Source organism: Thunnus maccoyii, chromosome 15, assembly GCF_910596095.1.
Source record: "Thunnus maccoyii chromosome 15, fThuMac1.1, whole genome shotgun sequence".
NCBI lineage: Eukaryota > Metazoa > Chordata > Actinopteri > Scombriformes > Scombridae > Thunnus > Thunnus maccoyii.
This window is the reverse complement of record NC_056547.1, coordinates 9,779,091-9,794,520: the sequence shown is the minus strand read 5'-3', so window position 1 is coordinate 9,794,520 and position 15,430 is coordinate 9,779,091. Positions and strand designations below refer to the sequence as shown.

Here is a 15,430-nt window from a genome sequence, read left to right as displayed (position 1 = left end):
TTGCAGACAAATAAAAAAATAACGTCCCAAACTATTTATTCCTGGTGACGCCATTAGCAATGCAAAGGGAGCTGAATTGCCGATGTGCAGCACATTTATTTTCCCGAGTTGTAATTATTTCTACGATTTGCATTTCAAATTCAATTCCCTCTCATGGAAGACAGATTACATTCACTTCTCTTTTCCCTGTCACAGTGTAAATAATTCCACATTTCGTTTCACAGACGGCGGGATAATGAAATGCAAATGAGTTCATCAGAGTGAGAGAAGAAAAAAAAAAAAAAACATGATGAGGAACTGATAGCAGAAATTTTCTTCTTGGCACTGCAGATAATTTGGGAGACTGATGAGTTTGTTTTACTGTGACGGGTGGAGACAAAGTAAGACTTCCAGTCCAAATTGTATTTTTAGTTTTGGGAATACGTAAACATTAAATTAAAAACTGTGTGGTTTCTTCATTATTCTCTGAGGAAATTTTTTTTAAAAATTGCATCCAAAAACCATGTCTGCTGTGTCAGATAAGGTCTAACTTAAGCAAGCAATAATACTCATATTTAATGGTGGGTATCTTGGAGAGAAATGTATTTTTACAATTCAACTTTTCAATTTCATCATAACTAAAATTTCAGTTACTTTCAGCTCTTAAGGTCTGTACAGTGAAAAACATTAAATTTGTGGCAAAATAAGTAAATTTTAATGGAATTGCTGCAATCTGTGGATTCATTTGCCTGGGGCCAGAGTGAAATTGCACAATTTTTTTGAGTATAAACTGCTTCACAAAAGAGCAACAGTTTGCATAATAAACTGAATGTCCCGTTAGCTAGCGAGCTTGCTAGATAGCTCAGAACACATTTTTACTCCCTTCAATTACTCGTTATTAAATAAAATGATTCAGACTACAATCCTATCGTACTTTCTGTAAACTGACAATTCAACCACATACTTCAAGCAGCATATCATTTAGTATAGTTTAGTTTTTATTTTTATTTCTGTCATGCCAAACATCTGGCCCATCCCACCTCTATTTTACAAAAAACATGCATCTTCTGGTAATACATACAGTATACAAAGCATATACAGAAATATGTAGAAAAAGAAAAGAAAAGCTAACAAAACAAAACAATATATATATATCACTAGAATTTAAAATGCTTTCTGCAACAGCTTTCAGTGCTTCAATTTTAACTGACGCTTAAACTGTTTTAACTACTTCAGCTTTAACAATCTCACATGCAAACAATTAACATTTCAAGTCTGTTTTGCAGAGTTTGAACCTGCAATTAGCATAAACAAGAACACTCAGAAAATTCTACCTCTTATAATGAATTGTTTTTACATTCATATATTCAATTTTAATTTCTTTTACGCACATATCATTTTAAATTTAATTTTTTAAATGATTTCTATACATTGTCTTGTTATATCTGTATAACAAAGAGTAAATGTATTTTCTGTTGTCTCTTCAAACTAAAATCCACTTCAAAGCGTCTGACTCCAGCTGTGATGGGCATGATGTGTTGCATGTGTCCGTTAAGACCTCTAGTGGATTGTTTTTTCAATGTACTGAACACACACACATACACACACACACTGTAGGGCGGCACATTGATGATCTCAGGAACACAGCTGGTTACAGGAACTAACACACTAATGATTGGCTTTAATTGAAAAATTAGAGCTTTTGCAGCGGGGGCACGCTCAGGTTAAGAGGTGAATGACGTACATTCTCATGACCCAGTTTGCTCTAATACGCGTCACCTGCTCATTGCAGACTGAAATAGCTGCGGCAGGCCTGATAATTAGGCCTGTTTTTTATTAAACAGTGACTGAGGATGAGGATGTCAGTGCTGCCTGGCCTGCTCTACACAGATAAACGTCCTTTTACATCTTCTGTAAAACTCTGGGTTTTGCAGGCCCACCAATGCTTCCAGGAACAGTATGTGCCCTTCAGATCCAACCCACCGCCACCCCACCAACCCTCCCCCCCCCCCGGCTGAATAAAAACCTCACTGCCTGCCTCTCGTCACATCACCACCAAGCACTGAGCGAACTGGTTTGAGGCTTTGCCTTATGTTTATCCAATCATATTCCTCTGCCATGACCACAAATCTGGGCTTCCTTGCAGTGTCCAGTTTAATTTTTCCATGGGGCCTCGCTGGTGAAAGCTTTGTGGCTTGGGGTTCAGGAGTGTCATGAAGTTAAGATGTGCTGCCTGGCTGGTGATCCATGAGGGTGGATCTCTGAACGGGAGGGAGGGGGGGGGGGGGGTTACGATGGGAACCCTATTATTATGGGCATCTGGGCAGATAGTTACTGTACTGGTGCTGTATTAAACCTGGTAACTCCAAGGTTCAGGTTTTCATGGCTATTTTTCTTTGTTTTCATTGATGACCAAAGGTTGGAGGTTGTTCTTAATTAGACGCTCTCTGATGCGTATTTATGGTGACCGAGAGAGTTCAACACACTGAAAACACGTGCAAATGCAGAAAACATCTTCACCGTGCATCATGTCCAGGAAGAAAAATATTGCAAATAAGTAAAACACAAGCATATTAGGTACAAGTTTCCCAGACTGACAACTCATGCAGCTTAATCAAATACAGAAAAGCAAACTAAGTTACAAGAATAGAAGGTTCTCGGGGACACTATAAACCGATAAACATGTTAGTAATACATTTAATGGAAGGCTAACTAAGTGTGGAGCCAGTACCTCAAATAATAACAGAATCACAAATCAGTACGTTAAAACTAAAACAAACAGTGGCCGACGTGTCCATTAGATTTTAGTGCTTTTTTTATTTTCAGCGTCTCTTTCTAAATACTTCTACTGTGTTGTTAAAGTGGTGGAGATGTTTGCCTCATTTGTTTGTGTTTTGTTGATTTGCATTGGTTTCCTTAAAGTACAGGGCTGATTAAGATCAATAAACGTTGGTTTGTGATTTTTCATCCTTTGACTTTAGCTAAATCTTAACAAGCCTTTTTATAAAACCTTTTCAAAAACAAGCAGCGACCATTATGGCTGAACGTCGAAGCCAAAGCTTTAGTGGCTTTAATATGCAATTCCTGCAATTGTTGCTGGTTCTCAATACACGACCCCGAACTCTCTCTACTGCACATAGAAGTGAATAGAGGAACTCATTCACTCCCTTTATATATAACACCAATACATTTTTACCACTAGAGACTGATTATTGGCCCTCTAATACATATCTTGTTACAGATTGTCAAAATGAGTGTTATTTTACATGGTTCTTATTGCCAATAAATCCCTTAAAAAAGACCAAAACATACAACGCATTAGTCCATCTTCTGTTATTTTTCAACTTCACTATGAAGTCTGTGACACTCAGCCTTGAGCCCATTTGTTGGCACTGAAGACGGAAATCTTGAAAATAGTTCAATTTTTCTTCAAAAGGTTCAGTAATTTCATAAAACACTTGAGCACTGTAGTTTTTAGTAAATATTTACTCAAGAAGGAGTAAATGGTGCATTTGTTGGGGACTATTTTCAGCTGCAGATTATACAGGTTTGCTATTTTAGAGAGTATTTATGGCAGTGTTTGTGAGATTGACTCAAAATAAACTACAGTGCCCATGTTTATCATAACAAAGTCATGACACACAGTGTAAAGATGTGACTCGGTTATGTGGTTATTTGTTACGGAAAACGATGGAGCGTTGTAGCACAGAGGAATACTTGCTAGCAGATAAATTTGTTGCTGGTTTATGTGTCTTTGTAAGATTTTTTTCAACAATAAGAATAATATATAATATCAACTTTAAAGAGGGTCATGTTTGGAGGTCTAGATTGGCTGCATGACGAGTCAGATGGATAGCTGAACTCTACAGGTGATATGACAGGTGCTATATCCGTGTTTTTTCAGTGGTTTATGTTCAAGACATGTTTCTTAGTCTCTGAAAAGTCAACTTGTGGAAGAGGACGGTTCACCAAACACACATCTCCAGCTTTCTCTTGACAGCAGCTTCTGTTAATAGATCTGCTTTTCCTCATCTGGCGAAGCGGACAGATGAGTGCGCTGGGCAGCTTCCAGGGAGGCTCGTGGACTGTGTCCCACCAGCTGAGGTCTCGCTCTGTGAGGACGAATAAAGACTAAATACCTCAGGACCTGAGTCAAAACCCCCTGATGTCCTGGTCTGGTCTGCCTGACTCAGATTATGCAGTCATGCAGGACGAGCTGCGGCGTGGATCACACAAACAAGAAGACACACAAACATACATGACGACCGAGCTCACTGAGTCAGTCTCTTTCTGTACAAGTGTCTTCACTTGACTGGCTGGTGTCCACGCCGGCTTTTAAGCGTGGTGACCCTGGGATCAGAACTGCATGCTTTCCCCTTGAGCTCAGCCCAGATCAAGAAAATACTCGGCATTCTGGGGGCTTTAAGATGGGGCAACTCTGTTAAACATATCAGATGGTGAGGTGGAGGGGGGGGGGGGGCGTTTTATGATGAGGAATGTCTCTATTCTCACACACATAAACACACAAAAAACCTTTTTTCCAACCTAGTTTTAGCCCCTGGTATGCTGTGTTTCATCCAAATGGGCCCGTTGTGCCCGACCAGAAAGCCTGCGTGTTTCTAATACTCTCTGAGGGACGCCGTAAAAGAGCAGTGTGCCTCGTCCTTTGTGTGCGATCCCATTATGTTTTAAAGTCCTGGCGGAGGTATCTATGGGTACTTTGTGTTCTTCGCTGATGAAAGACACCGAGGGTCTGTGTGAGTGAGAGAGCAGCCACCGGAGACACAGGTAATGCAGATGGAAGAAGCAGTCATCCTCGCCAGGCCTCCCTTCCTCCTCATTTGAAGCTCCACCGCTGAAGTGTGACCCATCAAGTCGCTTAGCCACGCAGCATAATGACCCTCACCTCAGCCACCACCACATCATGCATACAAATAAAGAACAAAGTGAGAAGGGGGCATCTGTTGTACATCCGATCCCTCGTTAAATATTTGAAGGCAAAGTGACAAAAAAAAAGGAAGCAGAAACTACAAATGTTCTTCTGGAGTAAGTTATTGTGACTGACAGTGAATGTGTGATTGTGCAGTTTTGATAAAACATCATGCAGCAGATAGTAAATGTTTTGTGAACACAGGATTAAATTGGATCATCTGTCTGAGGTCAAAAAAGCTGTTAATCCTCTTATCCTCTAAAATAACTCTAAAAATAGTACAGTTTGTTAAGAGAAGCCGATGCAAACCATGCATTTGTCTAGTTTGAATGCCTCTATGCACAATCTTGCAAGTTCCCTCTATGACACACTGTGTAAGATGCTTTTAAGAGAGTCATTCATCAATTTTAAGGCATGTCAGATTGTGTGATGAATACCCGGTGAATAAAAAAAAACATGAGCAAGCAGAAACACATAAATGTTTCCAAAATGACACTCACAATGTTGCATTGGCCAGTGTGGTCTGTTATTGTTTGCCTTTGTGCAGTTATGATTGGTTGGTTTGTAGATTCGGTTCATCACATTGTTAGAATTTGGTCCTAAATTTCAACGTCAAAGGTCAAAAGGTTGTCTTTGGACGCCAGAGCTCTAAATCAGACTCACAGCACAATCTAGGACCTGAGTTTCACATTGACGACTGAAAATTTCACCACGCTTCTCTCATGATTGTCAACTTTCATCTGGAACAGCTTCACATTGTACCGCCTTCAGTGCTAATGACACATGCCCATACAAACAAAGATTTCAATTGTACAAACAATTCTAGAGAAAAAAAACAGTCAACACTCAAAAATTTCATGCACTTTAATTAAACCAACACTTCACCAGACAAGCATTTCTTCATCAGGGTGCCTGACATGACAAAGCTTATACAGGCTGCATTCAATCAATTATTCATTCAACTGATCTCTTGCATTATACACACGGATGGAAAATACAAAGAATATATGTACAAAAACAAGTTGCAAGGTCTAATTATCATCAGGGGATTATCTGGGATTAAAAAAATAGGCCACAAGAATCAAATTCAATGCTCTTTTGTACAAACATTAACAAGGCTTTTTTTGTGTTATGGAAAACAGTTCTTCCCTACGAAGACGATGGAAAAAATTACTTTATTATCTCCATCATCTCCTTTGTGAGCAAAACTGCTTGTCACACACAGTAGAGGTGGGATTATATATGCGTTTTGGGTTCATTTTTTTTGCTAAAATGGAGCCAAAACACACTAAAAATGTCTGTTTGCTTCATTACGTGCGACTTAAGCCATCTCGTAGCTCAGAGCTGCTGTTTCCAAACTAAAGGAAATTGACGCACATGTTTGTCATCCTGTTAACATTCTGTTGTTGCTTTCCAGAAGTTATGAAATGTGCTGCTATTTATGTGCTTCTATTTATATGACTTTGTCATTACTAATGAAAATAGTTTCCAGCATTTTTGCTAAACCCGTGGAACATGGAAACACTTTCTTTATGTAATCATCTTTAGTAAACATGGTATTTTGTAGAGCTTTTTTATAATGACTATGGTTTCTCTATTGTGAATTTTTTGAAAGAAGTAACAGAAAATATTCGAGTGTCAGCAGAGCGTGACAGAGCTCCAAACTGAACATTGTTTTTTGTTGTTTGTCCTTGCTGTGTATCCATGTTTGTGAGTGTTGTTGTTGGTGACGGCCTGTAATTTTCAGCTGTGCTGCTTGCAGACTGGCACCGCTCAGCGCCCGATGACATCAGCTCTCTGGGCATGAAACGCAAAGTAGAAGAAGAACACTGTTAAACTCAGCAACACTCGCTCATTGAGCAACACAGGCAGGCACACCATCCGACTGTTAAAAGGGGGAAAAAATACAAAATGTGCTTCTTCTATTGGGTAATTCTGGGTTGAGTTGTGTTATGCAATGAAGCTCAATCAGCAGCCTCATGCAGAGGTGGGGGGTGTTTGTCCAGTTAGTACATGCCTCTCCAGGCCCAGAAACACTGCTGAATTGAGGTTTTAGTAACAAACGAAACTACTGTAGTAAGATCTTTAAGTTTCATTATCTCTAAATGTGCCCCCAGGCCTCAAAAAATTCAGGTAAGACAGCATAATTTGACCTCATAAGTTGACGCCTTACTCAGTAACAAGTATAATAGCCTAAAAAACATCCATCTATTCCAGAAAAAACAGAGCAGAGTCCTCCTTGCAATCTCTGTTTTCTTTTTCTCAAGATAAATGGCTGTTTTCTGTGACATCAAGTCAGACTTTGGTTGTTTTTTTGTACTTTTTAATGTGACTTTCAGATAAACGCCAGAATGATGTAGTCTGTATTCATTAATCTCATGTCCTGACACATTTGTACATTCATTTATCACATCTACAATAAATCATTACCCTCATCCACACCATGTTGATCCTCTCTGCTGTTTTGAGTTGTGTTTAATATGTAATAGGACTGCTTTCTTTCCTGCTCGGGCAAATCCTCGTCTCACCTGGAATGAAACGCTGCACCTGCCCCCAGGCTCCACTTCTGATTAAATTGGCCAGGCATGAAACAAAGGCTGATCACAGATCTGTGAAGGAAATTAAATCGTTCAGAGGAATATTTCACTGCTGGCACGTCTGTTTCGATATGACTCCTAAAGTAAATATCAGTCCATATCCATGGAATAGGAGGAGATTGTGTTTATCCTGGTGCACAAGCTCACTGTAATGATCTGAGCAGATATGCAGGTTATAACAAGAACAATGACTTACTACTCGAAATTCAGAGTCATTTTGGGTCTTCAATTTCACATTTAAATGAAACGAAAGCAGCTACAGTAGGTTTCTCATTTCTAACTCTGCCTCCATCTGATGTTTTAATGATTTCAGCTGATTTCTTTTAAATGACAAGTCAGGAAAAGGGTCTTGAATGTGCACATGATTGCTACATATGTGATATATTGCTAAAAGACTGAAGCTAAAGCTACATTTAAGCTACAATTAAAAACTTAGCATCCTTACTAGCTGATGATCCATTTAAGGTGTTGATCGTGTGAAGATAGTTAGCCCTTGTATTACTGTACAGTATTTAAAATACAAATGTAATTAAAATAGGTTTGTTTTGAAAGCTTACTTTAGAAAATCATACTTTGACAAGCAACATAGTGGTTAGATTTATGCTTTAATGTTCATATTTTCAAACTAAATGCTTCACTTTTAAAAGGTTTTGAGAACTAGCATGAGTTTAGCTGCAGTTGCTTGAGTGTAACCGTCTTCAAACCAAATAAAAAGCAGAACAGAGTCACTATTGTTGCCCGTGACAGGTCTAATGTAACCTGTAACCCTTAGCTAATTATACGCCCTTTGCCTTTGAAAATAGTGCTAGATTACCACTGTAGGTTATTAGGCAGGTAATTATTATTTTCATTAGCAATTCATCTACCAATTATCTTCTAGATGAATCAATTAATATGTTGAGGAAACAGAGAAAAATGCCTCTGAATGCCAGTGACAGAAATATTAGAGCTCAAGATGACAGTTTTGTACTGTCTATAAGCAACAGTCTAAAACCCCAAAATATTTAATTTCATATGACACAAGGAAAAGCTGTCAATTTATCCCATTTAAGAAACTGAACTGTGAAAATGTTTGACTTTTTAATAACTATTTGATTATCAAAATAGTTGCAGATTAATTTTCTGTAGATTTACTGTAAGTAGTAGGTAAGTAAGTAAGTACTGTAAGTAAGTTAGCCCGGCATGCTCAAAAAAATGAACTACTTTGATTACAGTTCATATTCTTGGATATAGATCTGTATTGTGCAGAAATTTACTGTATTTGTAATCAGCTGGTGGTTCTCATTTTGGCCAAAGACAGGTTTAACAGAAAAACACAAACTCTGCAGGTCTGACAATCTTTTAAACACACAGTTTAATCAATTCCTTACACTTTTGCTCTTGAGTTTAGATTCTGAAAATAAGACACCACCTTCCAGACTCTTTAAATATAGTATTGTTCTTACACTGTTTGGGTGCTTGACCAGCCAGTTAGGGTTACAAAGCTATAATTGGACACTGTTGGGGGACGGAGTTTAGGGAACAGTTAACTGTATGATTGGGGCAGTTTTTAATGGTAAGTACATTTTGTTTTAATAGTTTTAAGCTTCTTTTTCTCTACCGAACATTAGCATTAGCATTAGCATTAGCACAGTTAACCATAGACTGTAAATGCGATGTGCTAACCAAGCTAGCAGCTAGCACCTAGCATAAGGGTCAGCCCCAATATGATCACTTCTGGCTCCAAAAATCCAAGATGGCGACAGTCAAAATGCAAATTCCACACACATCCATTATTTTTTACAGTCTATGGTTTCAACCGGGGCTCAGGTGAAAGTTAAACAAGGTATTCTCAGGTACGGCAGCTGACTGAAGCCTCTGTATCTGCTGTGTGTTTTGGTGATGAATTGAGCTGATTGTGGGACTAGTGACACAGAAATAGCTCCAGACGATTCAGGCCTTCACCGATTACATCACTGCTGGGAACTTGTTTAGTCTCACTACTGCAGACTTTAAGGATGATTCATCAAGGTTTTACACACTAATGAATTTGGGGGGAAAATGTACTGAGCAGCTAAGAATAAATATTTGCCTGAAGTCATAGATTTTACACTGACAGGATACACCCGTTACTGCACACCCACTGTATGTTTCATAAACACTCACTCTGAGAAGAATCAGACAGGAAGTTGTCTGATGGAGTCTTTAACTCTGACAGGTTTATCAGTGAAGACCGCATCTCTGGGACTGACGGAGCGAGACAGAGACGAGTGACTCCATCTGTCACATCCTTAAATCTCAAAGTCACATTAGCAAAATAAACACAGGATGGACTCAGTGCTCAGAGGCTTTTTTCAAGACTTAACATTGACTTTGAAAACATAAAACAGTGACTGGGGGACATTTTGACAAGTATTACTCCAAAATACACAAATAAAGGCAGTGTTTTACCCAGTATAGATAAGATTTTCAAGCAAACACAATGAAAGTTTGTATGAATTAATTTGTTTGCTAATAGATTTCACTCTCCACCATATTTGTGTTCCTCTCCTTATACTATAGAGATAATTTTGTCCTAATAAAATGCAGTTTAGGTGGGGCTCAGAAGGCAAAATATTATAAATATATTTTCAGGGTTTCATGTACAACACAAATTTATTTTAGTCCTTAATATGAAAAAGTATGAAAACTCAATCGTGAGAATAGATCAGCAGTTGTTTCATAGAAACCGATTTAAAATCATGGTTTCTCTGAGTTTCTTTAAACTGGTAGTTTAGAGGTGGTTTCATTTTCGAAGCTGGATGCTTATTTTAGCTCGTCTAATGGCGTGGCTCTGGGGATTGCAACGCTGGTGGGTTGGATCATCTGTTCATCACTTTGGTCCAGACTGAGATAAGGAAATGGATCATCATGAATTTTGGTACGTTCATGTGCCCCTCAGGATGAATCATAAAAACGTTGGTGATTCTCTGACTTTTCATCTAGTGTCATCATCAGGTCAAAATTTAAATTTATGCAATATTTTGCTTTAAGACTAAATAACTGCCGAACTTTTCCCATCAGCCTCAGCTGTACTTTTGTGTTAAGTTCTAGCATGCTAACATACTAAATTAAGATGTTGAACATGATAAATATTACCTAAACATATGCAAGTTTACATGCACACGTGTATCATCGTTCAGTTATGTGTTACACCTGTAAATATCATATCCTGGTATGAGAGAACGATATGTTCACAAATACAGATACAGAGCAGAAGGCAAAGTAGTGAGCTGTCGTGAATCTGTAGTTCTGTGTGTGTTGCGCTGAGTGTGTAATTTACATACTCTGCCCTGACTGGACGGTTGTTTTCTGATGTAGCCGCCGTACTAATGAACCAACAATATCGGCAGTTTCAGCTTTGTGTGAACAAGGTTTGAGAAATGCAACCTGTGACCTTGAGTACTTCAATAGAAACTGGGATACTGTAGCGTTTACAGTAAACACCTTCTCCAGGTATCCAAATGTTCTCTGTTAGGGAAATGAGTGGCTGAGATATTAAGGAATCAACTCCACACAGACGATCAGAAACCTAGAATCACGTATGCACAGACATGCACAACCAGGTTTCTCATGTTCCAATGTAAACATCATGTCCCGAATGAGATCAAAATCAGGATAAGACTCAAAGCCAGGATACTAATGTGCCTATAAACGCACTCATTGTGAAACGAATATGTTAACATGACACTTGACAACTACCATTTATAAAAACCATTTTTCCTAAGGACCAAAACTGAACCTCAATTTTCATTCATCTTAAAATGTGAGTTCCTTTTCAATGAGCATTGCAGCCTCACAGAGCCTCTAGCATGGCTGTATGCCTTGAATGAGACATCAATGTAGGTCAAACTCAACCTGCTCTTCTGAGACTGTAATGCACTACCAAAGAAATGTGTGGTTTAAGGCATAAAATCATCTGGAGCAGCGGTAGTTTAGCCCAAGTATCTGAAAATCTGAAAACATGGGAAACAAATGCCTGTATATTTATTTTGGGACAAAGGCAGAGCACAAAAGCATTACACTGCTCACAATACCTAACCTCAGTACCTTTGTAGTGTCCATTGAGTCTATCCAGTTGATAAGGCTCTGACACATTCTTAGCTAGCGATATGGGTGCTGCTCAGGTATTTGTCCTCTAAATAATTCTCATCTCCGGTCCAAGACCTGAGCAACAAAAACATGAGGGCTCTTATCTCAGTGGAGGTTTTTGCTAGTAATTCAAGAGCTTTTTGTCACAAACCGTAGACGTCTAATCAGCGGAAACCATAAATGCCTCCAGGTCCTTTGTTGAGGCTGTTGGCATTTAACCAACACAGCCCGCCGCATTTTATAGCTTACCTGGACTTTCAAAAGAGCTGTGATGGAAACAGCCCAGCGTGCTGATAGCCTGAGTGTAATCTACACAGCAGTTTTATATGGGTCATTGTGTCCTCCCTCCCCTCCCTCCTACAGGAGGATCTGTAAGGCCAGATTCCAGACGCTGATAAGCCTGTTGGGACTGGATGGTTTTGGCTGCTTGTGAGAACACTGACTCAAAACGTGCCGGGAACATTTGTGCTTCTGGAAAGTTTGGTGTTAAGCTTGTCTGCATCACCCACATACCACTGGCATCTATTTCTTTCCCTTTTTCCCCCCCTAGCTCCAGACGAGTTATAGTGACCCTGCGAGGATATTGGCCTCTAGGGGAGAGTTAAGTACAAATAAGTGAAGTTTCAGATTTTGGCTGTTTCATTGTATGGATACACAAGCTGCACTGCAGTTTGTGTTTGGAATGAAATGGAGCATGTTGCATTTGTTGTATAACCTTTTTTTTCCCCCCAAATTTGAAACATGCATCAAGACATCTGTGACTATACTTAACATATTTACTGGTTGTCTTATTTTAAACTTGCAGTTTTTGGTTTCCTATCACATGCTACTACAATTTATTTTTGCCATAAACTTTTGTACAGATATTCTTTGTCCCCAGAGGATGAATCCTACTGACTTTGGTGATCTCTTTACTTTTCCTCTAGCACCACCACAATGACATTTTTAGCACTTATTAAAATATCTAATATAACTATTAGATGAATTGGCATTGAATTTGGTGCAGACATTCATCTTAAAGGTGCAATGTGTAGAATTTAATGGCATCTAATGGAACGGACTTGGCAGAAGTAGAATATAATTAGTTTATAATCCCATGAAAATAGGAAACATTGTGTTTTCGCTACGGGAGTGGGTCCTCTTCCACAGAGGCCACCATGTTGCACCACCATGTTTCCACATTAGCCCAGAACGGACAAACCAAACACTGGCTCTAGAGAGGTGTTTTTTGTGAGTTTTGCGGCCACCATAGGTTCTCCTACACGCTTAGCAGGGGAGGGGCAGGGATTATTGAGGGGGAATTGCAATCTGCAACTTTACCACTAGATGCCACTAAATTCTACACACTGGACCTTTAACTTTTCATCCAACACCATCATCAGGTCATAATTTTAATTTGTTAAATACTTTTATGATTTTTAGGAGTGTTTTCTAATCTGGTGTCCCTGTCTGCAGTAATTGGCAGGACAACATTTGTCTGTGCTTTTCAAAATTGTTATAAATCACTGTTAAAAAATAATGTTTTTTTCAAGAAGTGACAACGCTGTGGTTAAGGTCTGATTAGGTTTAGGCACAAAAACCACCTGGTTAGAAAAAGATTGTGGTTTGGGTTAATATGATCACTTTGTTAAGGTTAGAGAAACATGATGTGGGTTAAAGTTACTTTAACTACATGGTTATGTTTTAAAAAAAAACTGTCCTCACTCGTGGTTGGAAATGTGACACTCACAGTTAGAAACGGGGAACGATGGTCTCCTGTTACAAAATCCACTACTGGGTTAGTTATTTATCAGTTATTTTCTCTTAAAAGTTTCTGTTGGCTTTTTTTCAGATACTAATACAGTTATTTTGGCTTTATATTAACTTACAGCTCAAATACTATTTCCTCTTTATACTACCGCAACAATGTGGTGTTGTTGTTTCCTTGCAATAAAAAAACCTATCTAAGTAAAACGTTATTAATGAAGACAAGTAAATTACACAGCTCCAGTAATGATTAACTCACTGTTCTAACATTGACCAAAACAGAAAATCCGTGCCCTGAGGGAAAGTTTCCTCAATGAAAGACCAGATCCACCCACGTGCAGGGGCATGAAGCAGCTCGTTCTCTCTGTAATGACTCACCCGCTGCTCGAGTCTTGAGTCTTAGCTAAACATTTCTAAGCAGTAGCAAAGGTTTGGTTGTCTTTCATCGGAATTACATTGCCTGAAGCAATATAGATCTCAATCCGGGCTTCCCACAGTGGAGCAGCAGCATCAGTGGTCTCTCAACACTTTTTTTGATGTAACCCTTCAAAGAGTCAAGATCCCTCTAATCACATAAACCCTGAGTTCGCCACTCACTGCCACTGCAATAAATTTCCCCCTTTAATACGTAGCTGTTTGTCATTTGTTTTGTTTTGTTGTCATTTCCCAGGAAACAAAAGAAACTGAAAATAAAAATATCTCAAGCAGTGGCTGCAGGATGACAATGAAAAATAAGAGCAAAAAACAAGAGGTTAGACGTTTGCATGAAGATAAAGGAAGACAAATGGTAGACAAGATGAAGGCAAGTGCATCCTGGGGGCAGACTTTGTCAGATGCAGGTGTAGCCGTTGGTTGTGGTCAAGCGTCGATCCTCTCAGGTGCAGCTATTTTCATGTGGAGCCAAAGAGAGATCAAAACCTCTTTCGTTCCCTCGGTATAACTCGTGCCACTTCAAACAGACTCGATGTTTAAACCGTGATTGTGAACACCTGCCTTTAGAGAGCCATCAAAGGTGAGCTACAATAACGCTGCTTGTGATCCTCTGGGAACTCCCACTGCTCACTACAAAGGGAATCAGGTGCTTGTCCTGGTGAACTTTGTTTGACTGTGGATTTGTGTACCAGGATTTTACAAAACAATGGCAGTTTAGTGTCTTTAGCCATGTTAGCGGCTTTGTAAATAGCTATATTGGTTGGTTGGTCTGTTGGTCCACCAATTGGGTCCAGACTGAAAAATCCCAACAGCTACTGAATAGATTGCCATGACATTTTGTACAGACATTTGTGGTCTCCAGAGGATGAATGGTTTTGGCAATGCCCTGACTATTCCTGTGGTGCCACCAGCAGGTTGACATTTGAATTTTTGATTGAAATATCTCAACAGTTATTGGATCAATTTCCATGAAATTTGGTGCACACATTTATGTCCCTCTGAGGATAAACAACTTTGATAATCTCCTGACTTTCCATATAACACTATCATCAGGTCAAAATTTCAGTTTGTCCAGTGCTTTGGTTTAAGAATAGCGTACACTTGTGTTTAGTGCTAATTAGCAAATGTTAGCATACTAACACATTAAACTAAAATGGTGAACATGGTAAACATCAGCATGTTAACATTGTCATTGTGAGCATATTAAGATGCTGACATTAACATTTTTCAGTACAGCCTCATAAAGCTGCTGCATGGCTGTGGACTCTCTCATTCTTGTTCTTTTACATTCACCAGGCATACAGTTGTTTACCTTTTTCTTGTGAATATCCTCCTCTAAAAAGATGTTTAATTTAAACAGCTGGGAGACAACTACATGTCTTTGTCTATGTCTGAGGCGGCAGTATCTTGAGTCATCACAAAGCCGGTTGGTTCCAGTTAATGTCCTCACTGTGACAGGGATGTTAGCCAGATGAGGGGGCTTTGCTGATGACTAGACTGAGTCAAGGCCATCTGCCTGAGGGGGGCAGAAGAAAGAAGAAAAATGCGGTGAGAGAAAAAATGGCAGAGAGACCACAGCACCCGCGGATGAATAGGTTCAAGGGGGAGATATTTCACCTTGCAGATTCAGTTACAC

At 39.2% G+C, this 15,430-nt stretch overlaps 1 long non-coding RNA gene across 1 annotated transcript; it reads right to left on the bottom strand.

The window, feature by feature from the left end:
• Positions 1-5,789: 5,789 nt before the first annotated feature.
• On the bottom strand, positions 5,790-9,972 carry LOC121913091. The gene is made up of 3 exons (XR_006100208.1): positions 9,652-9,972; positions 7,438-7,518; positions 5,790-6,706 (listed from the first exon to the last, which is right to left on the bottom strand). It is a non-coding gene; the product is annotated as an uncharacterized LOC121913091 (long non-coding RNA).
• Positions 9,973-15,430: the final 5,458 nt, after the last annotated feature.